At 51.8% G+C, this 18,946-nt stretch overlaps 1 protein-coding gene across 2 annotated transcripts in view; it reads right to left on the bottom strand.

Annotated features, from left to right (window-relative positions):
• The window catches only part of PHF2 (PHD finger protein 2), a 75,938-nt gene that overhangs the window by 41,576 nt on the left and 15,416 nt on the right, over positions 1-18,946 (bottom strand). The window lies entirely within an intron of this gene.

The raw sequence follows: 18,946 nt of genomic DNA, 5'->3' as shown, positions 1-18,946 counted from the left end.
AGCTGAGAGAGAGCTCCAAGCCCACGGCAAACTTTGAAGTCCTAACTACGGAAAACACCTGCAGCAAATACGCAGTGTCCCTACCTGCCCGCCAGGAACCATGCAGGAGGCGCATTTCCCCAGTGGAAGAACACATCTGCGGCCCACTAACCACCAGGAGAGGGGGGAGCGAGACCCACATTACCGGGTCAGCCACCCGGCAGATGCACCAGACCAGACACTCTGATCTGGAAACACTGCAGGCGGGGGGCACCTTGGGGACAGCAAACAGCCAGATCACCCCTGGTGTGTCTCCACAGCCCACCCTGCCCACCAGTGCCCCAGCGAGCGATGGCACATCTCCCACGCTGTCCCCACCCCCTATCGGCAGCCAGCTCCCTCCTGTGCCTCAGACCCACCTTGGCGGCCTGGCAGCTCACTCGGCCCCCTCCCCCGGGAGCGGGAGCTCTGCACCCCGGACCCTGGGTCAGCTGGCCTCAGTGTGCTCATCCATCGACCAGAGATCACACTGGTGTGAGGCCAGCAGGGGCTGGGCAATGGCACGGCTGGGCACGTGGTGAGCCCCCAACACCCGCACCCTCTAGCAGTTGCGCGCTTGAGCAAGAGGCAGAGCCCTGCAGACATTCAGGTCCCGTTGGGTCTAGAAACTGGACCCCAAACCCACACCCATGTGCACATCCCACGTCCACACCTTGTGTCCACACCCCATGTCCTTATGTCTACTTGCCAATTCTACACCCTGCATCCACACCCAGAGTCCACACCCCAGGTCTATGCCCTGACTCTACATCCTTTATCCACACCCAGAGCCACACCTCATGGCCAAACCCCACATCCACACCGCATGTCCACACCTGGAGTCCCTGCCCTGAGTCCACACTGCTCTAGGCTGCCTGCCACTGGCAGCTCCTGGAACAGACAGATGTCCAGGATGGCCATGGGTACCTAGGTCCCATCATGTACTCCTGCCTGGCCACAAGACTCTAGGGACACACAAGGAGCCCACCATGCACACAGGATGTCTGAGGTCAGATCAAACTCAGCCACACAGACGGGGGCCCTTTCATTGGTCAGGGGTCAGGTGCACGGTGGAAGGGGGCTCCACCCTAGCTCTAAGAGAGCAGAGGGAATGGGGGCTGACTTCAGCATACCTTAACCTCCCCCAACCCAATCACCACCTGCTGGTCCCACGTGTCCAGAAGCCCCATCATGCCCTGGAAGGGCCATGGCATGAACCACATGACAGGAGGGGGAGCTGAGGCCCAGGGGTCACAAATGTGCGTGCCAACACCCCTTTCCAGCCCTGGGGGCTCCTTCTTTACCACACCACCACTTAGGGGTGCTGGTCAACCTGAGCGCAGATGGGCTGGCCATCTGCTGCCCTGCACAGGGAGGCCAGACCAAAAGGGAGAGTGGGGGGTGGGGGTGTGGGTCCCTTGTTCCACCCAAGACACCTCGGGGCTGCCCCTCACCTGGGAGGGCCACCCAGGGCCTGGACCCAGGGCAGGTGCTGCGGCCACAGCCAAGGCCTCTCCCCTAATGGGTGATGCCAGCAACTCCCCCACGACTGGCATGTGCCACCAACCGGGCCCTGACACCTGTGCCTGTAACCCTGACAAGGGCCACCTGAGTGTGGAAACCAAGGTCCCAGAGCCAGCCCCCTGGCTGTGTGTGTGCGCGCGAGCCCACACCTCCTAACTCCGGTGTCTCAGGGTCCTAGGACCCCACAGTCAGTGTGTACTGCCCAGCAGCAGTTCTCCTGAAACAGCTCGCCTACTTTATTACCCCAAAGTTAGGGCTTCCCCAGTACCTCCCGAGAAATTACTGGGGAAATCACCCCAAAATCTAAAAGAACAACAGCTGTGGACAAGCTACAAGCATTTTCCCCGCCCTAAAGCCAGCAGCAAAGATGTGGAGTCTGGAGGAGACTCCCTAGGGCCCAGGCCCCGGGTGTGTGCCTTCAAATCTCCTTAGGTGAGCAATCCTCATGTTAAAGGCAAAACAGAAGCAACCACCTCATTAACCTGCCCTGCCCAAGGCGAGATTCAGCCGGCAGGTGGTCCGAGAGGTCAGTGGGAAGAAAACCCCCAACATGCACACGCCTGAAGGTGGGCTCCACACCACGTCCTCTGCAGCACCCCCCACCCCCACCCTGTAAGGGCCCCCTGATTCAGAGATCACCTCCCTGTGGAGACGGCTACTGGGTCAGGACAAGAGCTGGGCGCCCAAGGACTTCGCTGGGCGGATGTGGGGGCTCGGCTTGCCCGCCGCCCCTCCGTCCTGCCGCGCGTCTGAAGGGGACACCTGAGGCCTCGCCTGACCCTGCCCGTGTGGGTGCTCGTGCAGAGCTGCAGCGGACAGAGGCTCAGGAGGGCCTGGTGTGCCAAGGGGGGGTGAGGAGACACCTGACTCCGGCTTCTCCACCAAAGGTGGGCATGAGAAACGGGCACTAGAGCCTCCCCATGCTCCAGCCCCAAGCAGGGGTTCAAAGTTACCGGCTGAGGTCCAGGGACGGATTCAGGACAAGGGGTGTGGATAAGATGAGAGCCGGTCTGCTGTGTCCCGTCCCCACATTGCGCTCACATGGCATCTGTACAAGGCAGTCCGACGGGACACTGGCCCTGCGGAGACTGTGACCTCGGAAAGTCTGTGAGGCTGGGAGCTGTGAACCAAGTGAGAGCAGCTGTGGTGCCTGGGGGAGCAGGGAAGAGGGCACAGAGGGATAGAGAGGGGGGAGGGGGGAAAGGGGGAAGGCCAATGGGGAAGGGAGGGAGGGGAGGGAGGAGGAGAGAAGGGAGGGAGAAGGGGGTGGCAGGGGGAGGGTAGGGGAAGGGGGAGTGGGAGGGGAGAGAAGGGGAGGGGAAGGGGGAGGGGAAAGGGGGAAGGAGGATGGGGAAGGAAAGGAGGGGAGGGAGAAGAAGGGAAGGGAGGGAGGAGGGGAGAAGGGAGAGAGGAGTTGGGAAGGGAGGGAAGAGGGGGGAGGGGAGGGGGAAAGGAGGGAGAGGAAGGGAAGGGAGAGGGAGGGTAAGGGGAGGAAGGAGAAGGAAGGAGGAGGGGGGAGGGAAAGGAAGGGGAGGGGAGAGAGAGGGGAAGGAGGAGGGGAGGTAAGGAGGAGGGGAGAGGGAGGGGAGAAAAAGAAGTGAGGGGGAGGGGGGAGGGAGAAGTGGGAGGGGAGGACAGGAGGACACAGGGAGGAGGCGAGCAGGGTAGTTGACAGGAGCGGGACAGAGACAGCAAACCAGGGGCTGGAGGGGTGTCATGGGTTCACAGGATAAGACCCTAGGACATCGGTTCTATAACAGAACAAGAACAGCCTCAGCGGCAGGGACAGGGCAGCCACAGGGCGGCATCATCTGTCTGTTGTGTGAGCAGCATCCCCAGGTGGACAGGGGCCTCGGGGGCCACCCAGGTGACCTAGCCCCAGCGGCCCTGGTGGGAGGCCAGGCACCCAGGTGGTGGGCAGCAGGCTGGAGCGTGGGTTCAGGAGCATACCTGAGACATGGCCTCAGGCCCTGCTGACCCTGCCCTCCCTCCTGGGACCCCAGGACACAGGCTCCGGGAGTGAGCATCTCCACAACTTGCAGGCCCCTGGGGCGCAGGGCGGCAGTGCTGTGACAGCAGAGTGAGAGGACAGGCAGCACGGAGCATGGACCCAGGCCCGGAGCCTAGAGGAGCGGAGGCCGCAGGCCCAGCCAGAGGCTCTCATTGGGGTGAGATGCTCAATGCACATCCAGGACACAGACCGAGGCCCCACACACCAAGAGCCACGGGCCATGGGCCACAGGCCAGAGCTGGGGCTGGCCACTCGGCGTGTGGCCACACAAACACTGAGAGTCAAGGAAACAAACCCGTCACCATGTGCTCGGTGCTCTGTGTGGCCAGGATGCCATCGGACCATCTTCAGAAGAACAAAGTACATCTTTACATGCTGAGGAGGAAAGAATCCAGTGTGTCCTGAAGTGGAAAACACACATTGGAGCACAAGGTGTGCACAGCTCCTTCTGGTGGAGAACCCAAAACAAAATTATGTCTGTGTGTGTGAGACTGTGTGTGTGTGTACATGTGTGCCTGGTGTCACATGTGTGTGGTGCTGTGCATGTACTTGTGTGTGAGTGTATACATGTGTGCACATGCATGTGAGCATGGTGTGTACATGCATGTTAGTGTGTACAGGCATGGGTGTGTGCATGTGTGTACATGTGTGGGGTGTGTGCATGCATGGGTAGATACATGTATGTTAGTGTGTATGTACATGCATAGTGTGTGTGTATACGTGGGGCTGCATGTGTGCTTTGTGTGGGTGTGTGTACATGTATATGAGGGTGTGTGTGTATGTGGGGGTGTGTGTGCATGTGTGTTGCATGCCTGAATGTGTACATGCATGTGTGTGTATATGCATGTGTGGGTGTGTACATATGTGCCTGAGTGTGTACATGCATGTGTGTGTGCACATGTGGGTGAGTGTGTGCATGCATATGTGTACATGCACACGTGGGTGTGTACATGCATGTGTGGGTGAGTGTGTACGTGTGCCTGAGTATGTACATGCATGGGTGTGCATGAATGCATGTGTGTACATGCACGTGTGGGGGTGTGTATGCATGTGTACATGAGTGGGCGAATGTGTATATGTTGTCTGCATGTATACATGCATGTGGGTGTGTGTACATGCATCTGCGGGTGTGCGTGTACATATAGGTGGTGTGTGTGTGTGTGTGTGCTGTATGCCCAAGAGTGTACCTGCGTGTGTGTGTGTGTGTGTGTGTGTGTGTGTGTGTGTACACGTATGTGTGCCTGTGCTCCTGTCAGAGCTCCTTCGACCACTGTCTTGGAAGCCAGCGGTGACACCCACTGAGGGCAGAAGGCAGAAGGCGCATTTCCAAGGCGTGTGACCCATGAGGCTGGAGGCTGGTTTACCTGAGCCACCAGTGACCCCACATCTGGCACAGAGTCTGCCCCAAACAGGTTCAAGCTGATGGGGTGCCAAGAGCCCAATAAGTAGAAAGACAGCAGGTGGGGGGCGCGGGGGACAAAACAGCGAAGAAGAAGGCCAAGAGGAGGCCCTGAGGGGCGGAGGGGACGATAGACACTCCGTAGAGCAGCTGTCCTCCCCAGGGAGGCCTGGGCTCTCGGCTCCTCCTGCAAAACCCACATGTGCCCCTTGGAGCTGCTCTGGCTATGAGGCCCTCATGGCAACAAGGGGCCCAGGGAGGAAGGGGCTTTTCCAAGATCGTCCCAAGGGGCTCCCCCCCCCCCACCCATTCTGCCCTCCAGCCTGCAGACTTTGTGGAACCCAGGGTTAGGACCCTGCACACAGAGCTCCCGCCCAGCCTTGACACCCCACACCACACTGCTAGGGTTTATGAATTATGTCCTGAACCCACAATTAAATTGCATCATGGCTTTTCCTATTATTGCTGTCAAGAGTGTTGATTTAACATAAGCCACAACTTCTGTAGCCCTGTCTTGACATTTACTGTTTAAATTACAGGAGGAGCCTGGGGGGGGCGGGGGGGAGAGCAGTGGCCCCTTTCAACTGCAGCGGGGAGGGGTGGGCACAGCCTGCCCTCATGCGGCTCCCGGGAGCTCAGCAGTGGCAATGTCGAGCTGTCACGACACGGGCGGGGCTGCAGGTGCTGGGTGTGCACCTGCCGTGGCAGGACCCACGTGGGAGGGCACCTCCTGAGCTACGGCCACGAGCTTCCTAAAGGTTGCTGCTACTCTCCAGGCCAGGACTCCACACCTACACACCTGTTCTAAGGCAAAAAGAAATGCACACAAGATTGACGCGCAAAGTGGGTCGTCCATGATTACTTAAAATAGCAGAAATCAGGAGCAGCAAACCCGCCACCAGGAGGTCAGACACCCGGGCACGCTGCGCTCTCACAGCGGAAATGTTACGCAGCCGTTCAAACTCAGCTCACACACGTGTTTGGGTTTAGACATTTAAGAGCTGCAGACACTAAAACTATAGCCTGGTGCACAGCTGCACCCAGGAGGGCTCCCCACGCCTCACTCCAGGTGACGGCAAGCTTGTTTTCTTTTCACACTCTCCGAAAATGAGCACGCATTCCCTTTGTGAGAGGCAGCAAGGTCCTGCTTTATTCTGAAGGCCGGAAGGGCTTCCCAGCGCCCCTCCCTAGCTCAGCTCCTCCCATCTTTCCCAGGTCCTGGGGCCGCACAGAGGCCTCCTGAGCTGTGCGCCCCGCAGAGAGGCTGGGACACCCACCTTGGGGACGGCTGAGGGCTGCTGGGTGTCCCCTGGAGGGCCTGCTGGGGGAGGGCCAGGCCAGCAGACGCTTGTGTGCAGGTGTGAGCAGCCAGAGAGTACCAGAAGGCATGGTGGGGGTGTCCTGAACGCCCATCACCGGCCACAGTGACTCCCTTCCCTCCTCCTGCCCTCTCCCTCGTGGCAACCTCACCCCATGTCAAGCCGCCCCCTTTCAGGACTGCTCTGCTCCCCCCATTCCTGCCTGCTGACCCATTCCGGGTCTCCAGAGATGCCCAGAAACTGGTCATTAACAACTTCCACAGGGAGCAGCCATGGGGACACAACTTGGTCATCACTCAGCTTCAAGATGGCCATTTGCCCTGTGCCATACTCAACACAGTCCCTGAGACCCTAACTGTGCCGACAGCAGCTAAGTCCCTTAGCAGTCAGCCACTGGCCCAGGTGCCACAGGACCCTCTCCATGTGAACGGATGGACCACAGTGCGAGAAGGGCCATGACAGCCCCCAGGCCACACACAGTGAGCAGGGCCCGCTCGGGACGCTGCTGGGCAGCGACTGTCCATCGAGTTTGCTGATTCCACCCTGAGAGCCTCAGCACCATGTGCAAGGGGAACTGAGGCCCGGAGGGGCCTGAGCCTGCCGGGACCACATGGGAAGAGGTGGGAAAACACAAAATATGCCTGACCAGTGATTCAAATCATGACTTTAACTAAATACTTCACAGAAAAAACCACAAGTGGCCTTTAAACATGGGAAGAAATGCAACAGCACCGTAGTGAGATATGCAACCCAACTGTGAGAAGCTTTCCACCCATCTGCTGCACAGCCTGAGGGGCTGCAGGGGACGTGGTGGCGTGACACACACACAAGCATCCTCATGTGTCCTCAGCAGAAACACAGTGGCACAGCCTCTGGGGTGGGAGCAGCTGACAGAAAGTGCACATACCCTTGTCTGCGGTCCTCCTCCAGAAATGCCCAGGTACACAGGTGCAGGAGTGACCTGGACATTTATAGCAGCAGCAACCAGGTGTCCATCCATGAAAAGCTTAGGTAAATATATGGAATGCCAAGAAGTACAAACTCTACCCTTGCTGACCCGGAACGGTCTCCAGGATGCACTGGCCCTTCCCGTGCTGACCCGGAACAGTCTCCAGGATGCACTGGCCCTTCCCGTGCTGACCTAGAACAGTCTCCAGGATGCACTGGCCCTTCCCGTGCTGATCCGGAACAGTCTCCAGGATGCACTGGCCCTTCCCGTGCTGATCCGGAACAGTCTCCAGGATGCACTGACCCTTCCCGTGCTGACCCAAGACAGTCTCCAGGATGCACTGGCCCTTCCCGTGCTGACCTGGAACGGTTTCCAGGATGCACTGGCCCTTCCCGTGCTGACCCGGAACAGTCTCCAGGACGCACTGGCCCTTCCTGTGCTGACCTGGAACAGTCTCCAGGATGCATTGGCCCTTCCCGTGCTGACCCAAGACAGTCTCCAGGATGCACTGGCCCTTCCCGTGCTGACCCAGAACAGTCTCCAGGATGCACTGGCCCTTCCCATGCTGACCCAAGACAGTCTCCAGGATGCACTGGCCCTTCCCGTGCTGACCTGGAACGGTTTCCAGGATGCACTGGCCCTTCCCGTGCTGACCCGGAACAGTCTCCAGGATGCATTGGCCCTTCCCGTGCTGACCCAAGACAGTCTCCAGGATGCACTGGCCCTTCCCGTGCTGACCCGGAACAGTCTCCAGGATGCACTGACCCTTCCCGTGCTGACCCGGAACAGTCTCCAGGATGCACTGGCCCTTCCCGTGCTGACCCGGAACAGTCTCTAGGACATACTGTTCAACAAAGAGCATAAGTTGCAGTGTATATGGTGCACACCCATTTTTTTTTTTTTTTTTTGGCTGGGTACTGTTAGAAATGCATAAACATGCTCCTCTGTGACCAGAATGTTCTGGGAAGACTCAGAAACCTGACCCCAGTGGCCATCTCTTGAGGATTGGTGGTCAGCAGGGAAGGGACAGACTCATCACTGGAGACAAGTTTTTGATTGTTGAATATTTTCCTGTGTGTGCATATTACTGTCCTCCTTCAAAAAATTTAAAGAACAACTATAATCACAATAAGCTGATTCGATTCAAAGCAGAGCCTTTTAAACTCTTATACGTGCGGTCTTTAAAAAATACTCTTCTGACTCTCAAAAATAAACCTGTATAGCGTGCAGATCAAGTGCAAGTGCTCATCTATGCTCGTGGTAAGTGGCCAGAACTTTCTGAGAGTGGTTTCCAGTGGGTGAGAAGCTAAGGTTCCCATGGAATGAGAAGTGAAAGGACGCTTAGCAAAACTCCATCCTGTCCAGGCCACTCATCTGTGAGATGGAGAGACTGAGGCCCAGTGTGGACAGGGGGCCCACCCAGCCCATGTTCACACCTTCTACAAATCATGGTTGGTGCTATTCTGGGGCCCCGAGGGAGGAGGGAGGCCTCAGAAGCCCCTGTGCTCACAGGCCCCCAGAGACCAACCATGTTTCTGCACAGCAGGGACCTGGGGGTCATCTAGGACAACCTGCCAAACAGGCCCTGACCATCTGTGCATGGGACACAGCACGCAGCCCACAGGGAGGGAGCGGACAGGTGTGGGAACAGAGGCGCGGTCCCCACTCAGCCCAGCCAGGAGCAGAGAAGAGGGTATGACAGCAGAGGGCAGCATAGGCCCATCGGGCACCCTGCAGATGTGCACTGACCACTGTCAGATCCCCTGGTTTCTCAAGAAAATCTGCAAATGCACATCTTTAGGCGAAATCTCCTGAGTTTCATATATCACAGTTAATGGAACTGCTTTTGAAAACCGGCGTGGACCAACATCACGAGCCCAACAGTTGTGCTGGGGCTGGCGGGCAGTTTGCAACCTCTACGCCACTTCCCCTTGGGAGTCACCTGAGCAGCATGCCCCGCCCACCTGAGCCTCCCTCCGCAGCCTGGTGGTGAGAGATCCTTCCAGTCTCTGAGGCCTTCAAGCCTTCCCTTCACGGTCGGGCCTCAGTGGTGACATCTGGGGTGCCAGGTCTCCTCCCCGGCCAACACAGGGTCTGCACACACCCTGACCAAGAGGCAGTCCAGCGGCCTGGGGATCACATGTGTCCTAGCAGATGCCAGGCTGGGGCCTCTCTGGGACATCCGCTTGGCTGGTGTGCAGCCACAGGACACCATTAGTTGGGCTCCGATCCGGGCCTCAGTAGCATCAGGATGGCTGGGGCAGGCAGGGGAGGAAGCTGGCCTGGGCACTGCCCCTCTCGGCCTCCCTCAGCAGCCCTGTCCACAAGCTATAGCAAGAAAACCTGCCCAGCAGCCTCCTGGGAACAGCAGAGACCAAAACCTCACAGACCAAAGTATCCAACAACAGGGGAACTGTTAGGTCAGGACCCACCTAACAGACCATTACACACCCAAATGTGGTACTGACGGGGACACGCTTATGCTGTGATACGGGGGGAAAGCACACCAACTCAGGAGAGAGGCAAACATGTACAAAGTTTACGAGGGAGCACCTCTAAGATGGTGGCATATAAGGGGGACAGTTTTCTTGTCTTTAAAATCGTTTTTTGCAACAAAATTACAAGGCCTAGAAGATAAAAATAAAGTCTGAAGACACAGAGAAAGCATAAGAACCCAGCTATAGCAGAGATCTCAGAACGATCAGATCAGGAATCTACAATGACCAGGATTAATACGCGAGGGCTTTCGCGGAAAAGGTGGACAGCATGTGAGAACAGATGGGCAGTGTAAACAGAAAGATGGAAAATCAAAGAAGGAAACAAGAGGAAATGCTAACAATCAAAACCACTGCAACAGAAAAATGCACTCAAGGGGCTCGGCATCTATTGGCCAAGGCCAGCATAAGGATCTGTGAGCATGAAGACAGGTCAACAGAAACTTCCAAAACTAAAGAGCAAAGAGGGAAAAGGAAGAAAAACACAGACCAGAAAATCCAAGGACTGTGGGATGACTACAAAAGGAGTAACATACGTGTGATGGCAAGGCCATAAGGAGACAAAAGAGAGAGGAATTGAGGATAGATCTCAAGTAATAATGGCTGAGAATTTTCCAAAATTAATTTTAGACACCAAGCCCAGATCCAGGAAGCTCAGAGAACACCAAGGATATATGCCAAATAAATCTGCACCTCAGCGTATCACATTCAAACTCCAGAAAATCAAAAAGAGAAAATCTTGAAAATAAAAAAAGCCAGAGTGGGGAAAATACCTTAACTAAAGAAGAGCAAAGGTAAGAATTAGAGCAAACTTCTGCTTAGAAACCTGCAAACAGGAGGAGTAGAATGAAACATGTTAAGTGTTGATAGAAAAAAAAAGACCAAGCTAGAATCTGTATCCTGAAAAATTATCCTTCAAAGGTGAAAGATAAAGACTTTCTCAGACAAACAATTGAGGGAACTTGTCACCAGAAGGCCAGGCTTGCAAGAAATGTTAAATATCTTCAGAGAGAAGGAAAGAATATAGGTCACAGATTTGGATCTTCATACAGAAATGAAGAGTGTTAGAGCATAAATTAAGGAGATGTAAAATATTTTATTTTCTTATTCTTATTGCTATAACAAATAATAGTTTGTTCAAAATAAAATAGCCACGGTGTACTTGATTATAGCTTAGGGATAATGATATGAATGACAGCTCTTGCATAAGGAACGGAAGGAAAATCTGGGAATGCTGTTAGAAGGAGCTTAAACTGGGGCACTTTGGTGGCTCAGTTAGTTAAGCCTCCGACATCGGCTCAGGTCATGATCTCAAGGTTCGTGAGTTTGAGCCCCATATCGGGCTCTGTGCTGACAGCTCAGAGCCCGGAGCCTGCTTCGGATTCTGTGTCTCCCTCTCTCTCTCTGCCCCTCCCCCACTCACGCTATCTCTCTCTCTCTCTCAAAAATAAATAAACATTAAAAAAAAATTAAAAAGAAGGAGCTTATCTGCCCATAACCATGTATTTGCAAGTGGGCCTGACTTAGCCATAACTATGTATGTTGCAAACACAAGGGCAGCTGCTAAAAAAAAAAAAAAAAAAAAAAAAAAAAAAAAGTTAAAAAAGAAGTATTATTGATATACTAGAAGAGGAAAAAGAAATGAAATCGTGTAAAATGCTCAGTTAAAACCAGAACAGGAAGAAAAAGAGCAGAAGACAAAAACCAAAACAAAGAACAGGGACAACAAATAGAAAAAAGAGACAAATACAGTAGATATTAATCCAGCATCATCAGTGATCACCTTAATTACCAGTGGTCTAAACATACAAATTAAAAGACTGTAAGGTTGAGAAGAAAAAAGCAAGACCCTACCATACACAGACTATCAGAAATCTGCTTTAAATATAAAAATACATATAGACTAAAAGTAAAGGCATGGTGTGGGGGAGGAAGGGGAAGCTCTCTGTGCTTGTGGGACGAAAAAAAACAACAACAAGTTTGGCTGTGCTTGGCTGGTCCAGTCAGCAGAGCACGTGCCTCTTGATCACAGGGTTGTAAGTTCGAGCCCCATGATGGGTGTAGAGATTACTTAAAAACAAAATCTTTTTAAAAAAAGAATTATTTAAAAAACTGTTAAAAAATAAATAAAAATAAAAACTGTTTAATTGGGGGGGGGGAAGGGATGAAGAGAGTTAAACCATGCTTATACTAATAACAAGAAAGCCAGAGTAACCATATTAATCTCAAAGTAAATTTTGGAGCAAGAAAAATAACTGGGATAAAGTGGGGCGTTATATAACGAGAAAGGGGCTAATTTTCCAAGAGGACATTAAAATCCTTCATGCACCTAATAACAGAGCATCAAACTATATGAGGCAAAAACTATAGAAAGGAAAAATAGATGAAGACACTACTGCACAGGCAACGTGCACATCCTCTATCAACCATTAACAGGTTCAGCAGACAAATATCAGTAAGGGCACAGCTGAACTGAACAACACCATCAATCAACTGGGTCTAATTGATATTTATAGAATACTTAGCCAACAAAAGCAGAATAAACATTCCTCACAAGCTCACACAGAACATTTACCAAAAGAGATCACGTTCTGAGCCATAAAACACACCTGAACAAATTTAAAAGAAACTTTGAAAAGATACTCTCACACCACAATGGAATTACACTAAGAAATCAATTATAGAAAGATATCTGGATAATTCTAAACTTTGAGACTGATTAACACACTTCCAAATAACACAGAGATAAAATTTGAGGAAAAATTTTAAAATATTTCTAACTAAATGGAAATGACATACTTACCAAAATTTATGGGATTCAGTGAAAGCAGTGCTTAAAGGGTGATTTACAGCATTGAATGCAAATGTTACAAAAGAAGGTCTAAAATCAATCCACTTACACCAGAGGAAACTAGAAAAAGAAAAGAAAATCCAAAATAAGCAGAAGACATAATGAAAATTAGAGCAGAAATCAATGAAATTGAAAACAGCAAATAGAGAAAGGTCAAAGAAAGCAACATATGATTCTTTGAAAAGATCAATACATTGATATGCCTCTATCCAAGGTAACAGAAAAAGATAGAAGACCTATATTACTAATATCAGAAATGCAAGAGAGGACATCACTACAGATCCCGCAGACATTAAAAGGACAGTAAAGGAATATTTTGAACAACTCTATGCCCACACATTTAATAACCTAGATGAAAAAACCTGTTCCTTAAAGGATTCAATCTACCAAAACTCACACAAAGAGAAATAAGTAATCGAATTGGTCTACATCTGTCAAAGAAATTGAATCGGTAATAACTTTCCAAAACAGAAAATACCAGGCCCAACAGGTTCACTGATGAATTTTACCAAACATTTATGAAAGATATTACATCAATTTTCTATAATCTCTTCTAGGAATTAGTAGAGGAAATACTTCCTAACTCATTCTATGAGGCCAGCATTACCTTAATACCAAAGCCAGCAAAGATATTATAAGAAAGGAAAATTGCAGACTGACATCTCTCATAAACACAGATGCAAAAAAAAAAAAAAAAAAAAAAACTCTTCTAGAAAACATTAGCAAATTAAATTCAACAGTGTATAAAAAGAATTATACACCATGACCCATAGGGATTTATTCTAGGTATGCAAGGCTGGTTCAATACTCAAAAATGAATTAATGCAATCCACCACAGAAGCAGAGTAGAGAAGAAAAATAATATGATCATATCCATAAATGAAGAAAAAGTATTCGACAAAATCCAATATTCCTTCATGATAAAAATTCACAGCAAACTAGGAACAGAGAGGAACTCCCTCTACTTGATAAAGAATAAAGCTCAACAAAACTTACAGCTAACATCATACTTAATATGAGAAACTAGATGTTTTTCTGCTAAGATCAGGAACAAGAAAACGACGTCCACTTTCACCACTCCTATTCAACACTGTATGGGAAGCCCTACTAATGCAATAAGATAGGAAAAGGAAATAAAAGATATGCATATTGGAAGGAAGAAATACAACTGTCTTTGTTTGCAGATGACATGATTGTCTAATGCAGAAAATCCCAAGCAATCAACAAAAGAACTCCTGGAGCTATAAGTGGTCATAGCAAGGTTGCAGGATATGAAGTTAATATACAAAAGTAAATTGCTTTTCTCATACACCAGCAATGAACATTAGAATTTGAAATAAAAAACACACACTATTAACACTCAAAAATATGAAATACTTAGGTATAAATCTAACAAAACATGTGCAAGATCTACATGAGGAAAACCACAAAATTCTGATGAAGGAAATTAAGGAATTAAATAAATAGAAAGATATTTCGTGTTCATAGACAGGAAGACTCGATACTGTCAAGATGTCAGTTCTTCCCAACTTGATCTATAGACTCATTGGGATCTCAATTAAAATCCCAATCAAGGGGCGCCTGGGTGGCGCAGTCGGTTCAGCGTCCGACTTCAGCCAGGTCACGATCTCGCGGTCCGTGAGTTCGAGCCCCGCGTCGGGCTCTGGGCTGATGGCTCGGAGCCTGGAGCCTGTTTCCGATTCTGTGTCTCCCTCTCTCTCTGCCCCTCCCCCGTTCATGCTCTGTCTCTCTCTGTCCCAAAAATAAATAAAAATAAAAAAAAAAAACGTTGAAAAAAAAAATTAAAAAAAAATAAAATCCCAATCAAGTGATTTCTTGGATATCAACATACTGATTCTGAAATTTATATGGAGAGATAAAGACCCAGCACAACCAACACAATACTAAAGGAAAAGAATAAAGCTGGAGGACTGACACTACCCAACCTCAAGACTTAACAGAAAGCTACGCTAATCAAGGCAGTGTGGTTTTGATGAAAGAACAGACAAAAAGATCAGTCGAAAAGAATGGAGAAGCCAGGAATAGACCCATGTAAGTACGGTCAACTGACCTCTTACAAAGGAGCAATGGAGGCATATGGTGCCGGAACAACCACACACACACACACACACACACGCACACACACACACACACGCACATGTGCACGCACACACATGTATGCACATACATACACACATGCATGACACACACGCACACATACACACACACAAAGAATTCAGACATAGATCTAACAGCTTTACAAAAATTAACTCAAAATGGGGCCCCTGGGTGGCTCAGTCGGTTAAGCGTCCAACTTCGGCTCAGGTCATGATCTCACGGTCTGTGAGTTCAAGCCCCGTGTCAGGCTCTGTGCTGACAGCTCAGAGCCTGGAGCCTGTTTCAGATTCTGTGTCTCCCTCTCTCTCTGACCCTCCCCTGTTCATGCTCTGTCTCTCTCTGTCTCAAAAATAAATAAACGTTAAAAAAAAATTTTTTTTTAATTAACTCAAAATGGATCCTAGACCTAAATGTAAAATGCAAAACTATAAATCTCCTAGAAGATGACACAAGAGAAAACATGGGTGTGGTAATGCCTTGTTAGGTACAGATACCAAGACCCTATCCATGAAAGAAAAAACTGATAACCTGGACGTGATTGACATTTTTTAAAACTTCTGCTCTGTGAAAGATGCTTTTAAAGGAATGAAAAGATTAGCCACAGACTAAGTGAAAATCTTTGCAAAACATGTATCTGATAAATGACTGTATCGAAAATATACAACTCTTAAAAACCCAACTCTTTTTTTTTTTTTTTAAATTTTTTTTTTTTTTTTCAACGTTTATTTATTTTTGGGACAGAGAGAGACAGAGCATGAACAGGGGAGGGGCAGAGAGAGAGGGAGACACAGAATCGGAAACAGGCTCCAGGCTCCGAGCCATCAGCCCAGAGCCTGACGCGGGGCTCGAACTCACAGACCGTGAGATCGTGACCTGGCTGAAGTCGGACGCTTAACCGACTGCGCCACCCAGGCGCCCCAAAAACCCAACTCTTAAAAACTAACAGCCCAATTTAAAAATGGGCAAAGGATCTACAGACACCTCCCCAGAGAAGACACACATGGCAAGCAAGCACACTCGGCGTCACGCGTCATCAGGGAGATGCAAATGCAAACAAGATTCCATCCACTGTGCACCTACTAGAAAGGCCGAAATCCAGACCACGGAATACCACGTGCTGGCGAGGACACGCAGTGGCAGGGGCGCCTGGTCATGGCTGCACGAACACAGAGCGGCGGAGCCACATGGGAAGGCCTCTTCTTACAAACCTGAACATGCTCTTACCGTTTGATCCACCGAGCGAACCCAAGGTATTGACCTGAATGAGTTAAAAACTTAAGTCCACACAAAACCTGCACACGGATGTCTACAGCAGCTTTACTCATAATTGCCAAAACTTGGAAGCATCCAAGACGTCCTTCAGTGGGGGAGGGACAAACACACTGTGTCCCTCCAGACAAGGGGATATTACTAGCGCTGAGAAGAAGGGGCTATCATGGAAAGACACGGAGGAACCGTAAATGCACATGACTAAGTGGAAAAAAAGCCAATCTGAAAAGGTTAATACTGTCCGATTCCAACTGTACGACATTCTGGGAAAGACAAAACCACACAGCCAGTGGAAAGGTCAGTAATGGCCAAGGGATGGGGAAGAGGGAGGGAGTGAGAGGTGGAACACCGAAGATTTTTAGAGAGTAAAACTACTCTTTTCTATTACAACGGAGTACTTGTCCTCACACATTTTCAAACTCCATAGGGTACCCAGACTCAGCACTAAGGGTGAACCCCAAGGTCAAACATGGACCTCAGTTATTAATGACAATGCACCAGATCGGCTCACCGGACGTAACTCGCACCACACCGGTGAGAGACGTTCACAACAGGCTGCAGGCGGTGAGGGGGCATATGGGGACCTTCCCCATTTCCCACTCCATCTTTCATCTAAAACTGCTCTAAAATTAAAGCCTATATATATATATATATATATATATATATATATATATATTTTTTTTTTTTTTTTTTAATCATAAAAGTTCCATGCGTGTCTTTGAGAATCCTAAGGATTTGTCCAGCATGGTGCTGGGGACAAGCCGCCCGACACGGAAACCCTATGGCGGGAACGCTAATAAAGCCTATGGCAACAGCATGTGTCACAGATGCCGTGTAAATAAGCGATGAGCACGCGGACAGGCGCGAGGATGCGGGGAGCTGGGTGCTTGGTGATGTGGTGGGAGGCTCACTCCACTCAACCTCAGAACCAGCTCTGCTGATCGGGAAGTACGGCTTCCTGTTCCCCCGCACGCCAGCCCCGCCCTGTGATTCCTGGATGCGGGGATGGAGTCCAGGCTCCAGGCCCTCAGCCTCCCTCCACCACCCACCACCCACCTCTTGGTCTGATCTCTGGAGCACCATCTGCTCTCTCCCACCTTGGAGGGGCCTCCTGATCTTGGGGTCCTCCCCCCGGGGCACCCAGTGCCCCTGCATCTGCTCCCCGGGTCAGGGCTGGGGTGTCCTCCCAATCAGCAAAAATGTGCCCTTGGCCGACAGGTGTCCAGGCAGACCACGGACAGCCTGGCAGAGTCCCGTGGGTCCTATGTGCACAGGCCGGCCCACCCCAGACCCAGTCACATGCCACTGGGGTCCATCAGGGCCAGAGCCAGCCAAGGGCTGGGGCTCCACAGGTGCTGACTATGGGGCCACTCAAGGTGGGCTTAAAGGTGGGTGCATGTGCCGGGCCCACACACAGCCCCCTGGGGATGCCATCCAAGAGGTATCATGGGAGGAGGCCACCCTGATGGGGGCGGTAAGGCTTCTTTCTACATTTAGGTGGGCAGGTGAGGGCAGGCTGGGAAAAGGTCCTGGCTCATGACAGGCCAGCAGGGTCTCAGGGCGCACCCAGCGTGCCCCGACTCAGGCTGTGGGTTCCCGCTTGAGTCTGCAGGTTCGGGGGGCGCCTGGGCCCCATGAGGTGGGCCCTGCATGTGAAGGTTGGGCAGTGGGTGCAGTCAGATCCCAGCTGGCCAGTCCCCAGAAGCGCAAGCGAGGGCTGGCCTGGAGGAGCACAAGCGACAGTGCATGACCTCAGCTGTGTGGGCAGGAGGAGTCCAGCACCAGCAGGGTTTTGCGGGGACCACGGCTTCTCAGGAAGAGCTACAGACTGTGTCCGTGTTGTGAACGCTCTGTGCTCTGCAGCTGGAAACACCCACCCCAGCTAGGAGCCGGGGGTCTCTTCCGCCCTGGGAGCAGGGGAGCAGGTGCGGCTAGTGGGGCCATGCCCCACCTGTGCCACGTGATCAGGGCACCCACACGGGGGCCTCGGAGGGGAGGCGGCTGAACAACCCAACGGCTGGGTCTCCCGGGGCCTCGCCCATCTGCCCAGCGCAGCAGCCGCCCCTGAGGGGCAACGTCCGGGGAGGTGAGCCACACAATGCGTCTTGGACCCTTAACCGAAACAGCCCTCTGCTGGACTCTGCCCCAAACACGTGTTCCTGCGTACACAGGAGGCCTGAGGGGGCAACGCCACCAACCAAGGGACTGTGGGCAGCACGCCCGGCAGATGTGAGGCCACCACATGGGGACCTGTTTCTGGCTGGGTCCAGGGCAGCCCTGGGAGTGAGAGTGGGCTGCCGGGCCTCATTCGGAGGAGGCTGTGTGGGAGGCTGGACAGTGGGCCCAGGGAGGCCATCTGGGGCAGGCCCCGAAGCAGGAAGGTTGGCAGTTGCCGGCTGGCGGCTGTGGGGGGGGGGGGGGGGGGCAGGGCCAGGCCGTGGGCGGGGAGGGGAGTGGCGGGGGGGGGGGGCCATCCCAGAGGCTTCTGCCCAAGGGGCAACGCGCACACGCCTCGGACCCCAGCTCAAATTTCCAAACTCGGGAGGTGGTCCACCAACCCGAGAGAAAGGAGGACTGAGCCCTCATACGTCACACAAGACAGCCATGTCACCACCTCACGGAACACACAGTCCTCGTGAACAGCCGCAGGAAAGCGAGGATTCCGAAGTGTGACACACACTCGTACGTGCACGGGAAGAAACAAATGATCAAACAACTCTGCAAAACGAGAACTTCTGGGAATGAACAATGACGCTAAAATCTAAAACTCCACCAACACTTTAAGCAGCAAATTAGACACGTTTGTCTAATACTTTGGTTCAAGGAAAGTGGACCAGAGCCCCCAGCACGCGGCACGTGGCGGGACAGGGAATGGGCTGAGCGTGAGTGGACGGGGACACGGCCAGCTCAGCACCCAGAAGCACAGGCCGGGCAGGACCGGCTGCAAGTCACTGATTCTCAGGGCCGGGCAGACCCTCCAGCCGCACACAACC

Source organism: Puma concolor, chromosome D4 (genome assembly GCF_028749965.1).
Source record: "Puma concolor isolate L17-30 chromosome D4, mPumCon1.1.hap2, whole genome shotgun sequence".
Classification (NCBI taxonomy): domain Eukaryota; kingdom Metazoa; phylum Chordata; class Mammalia; order Carnivora; family Felidae; genus Puma; species Puma concolor.
Note: the sequence above shows the minus strand (reverse complement) of the source record. Positions and strands in the feature narration are given on the sequence as shown.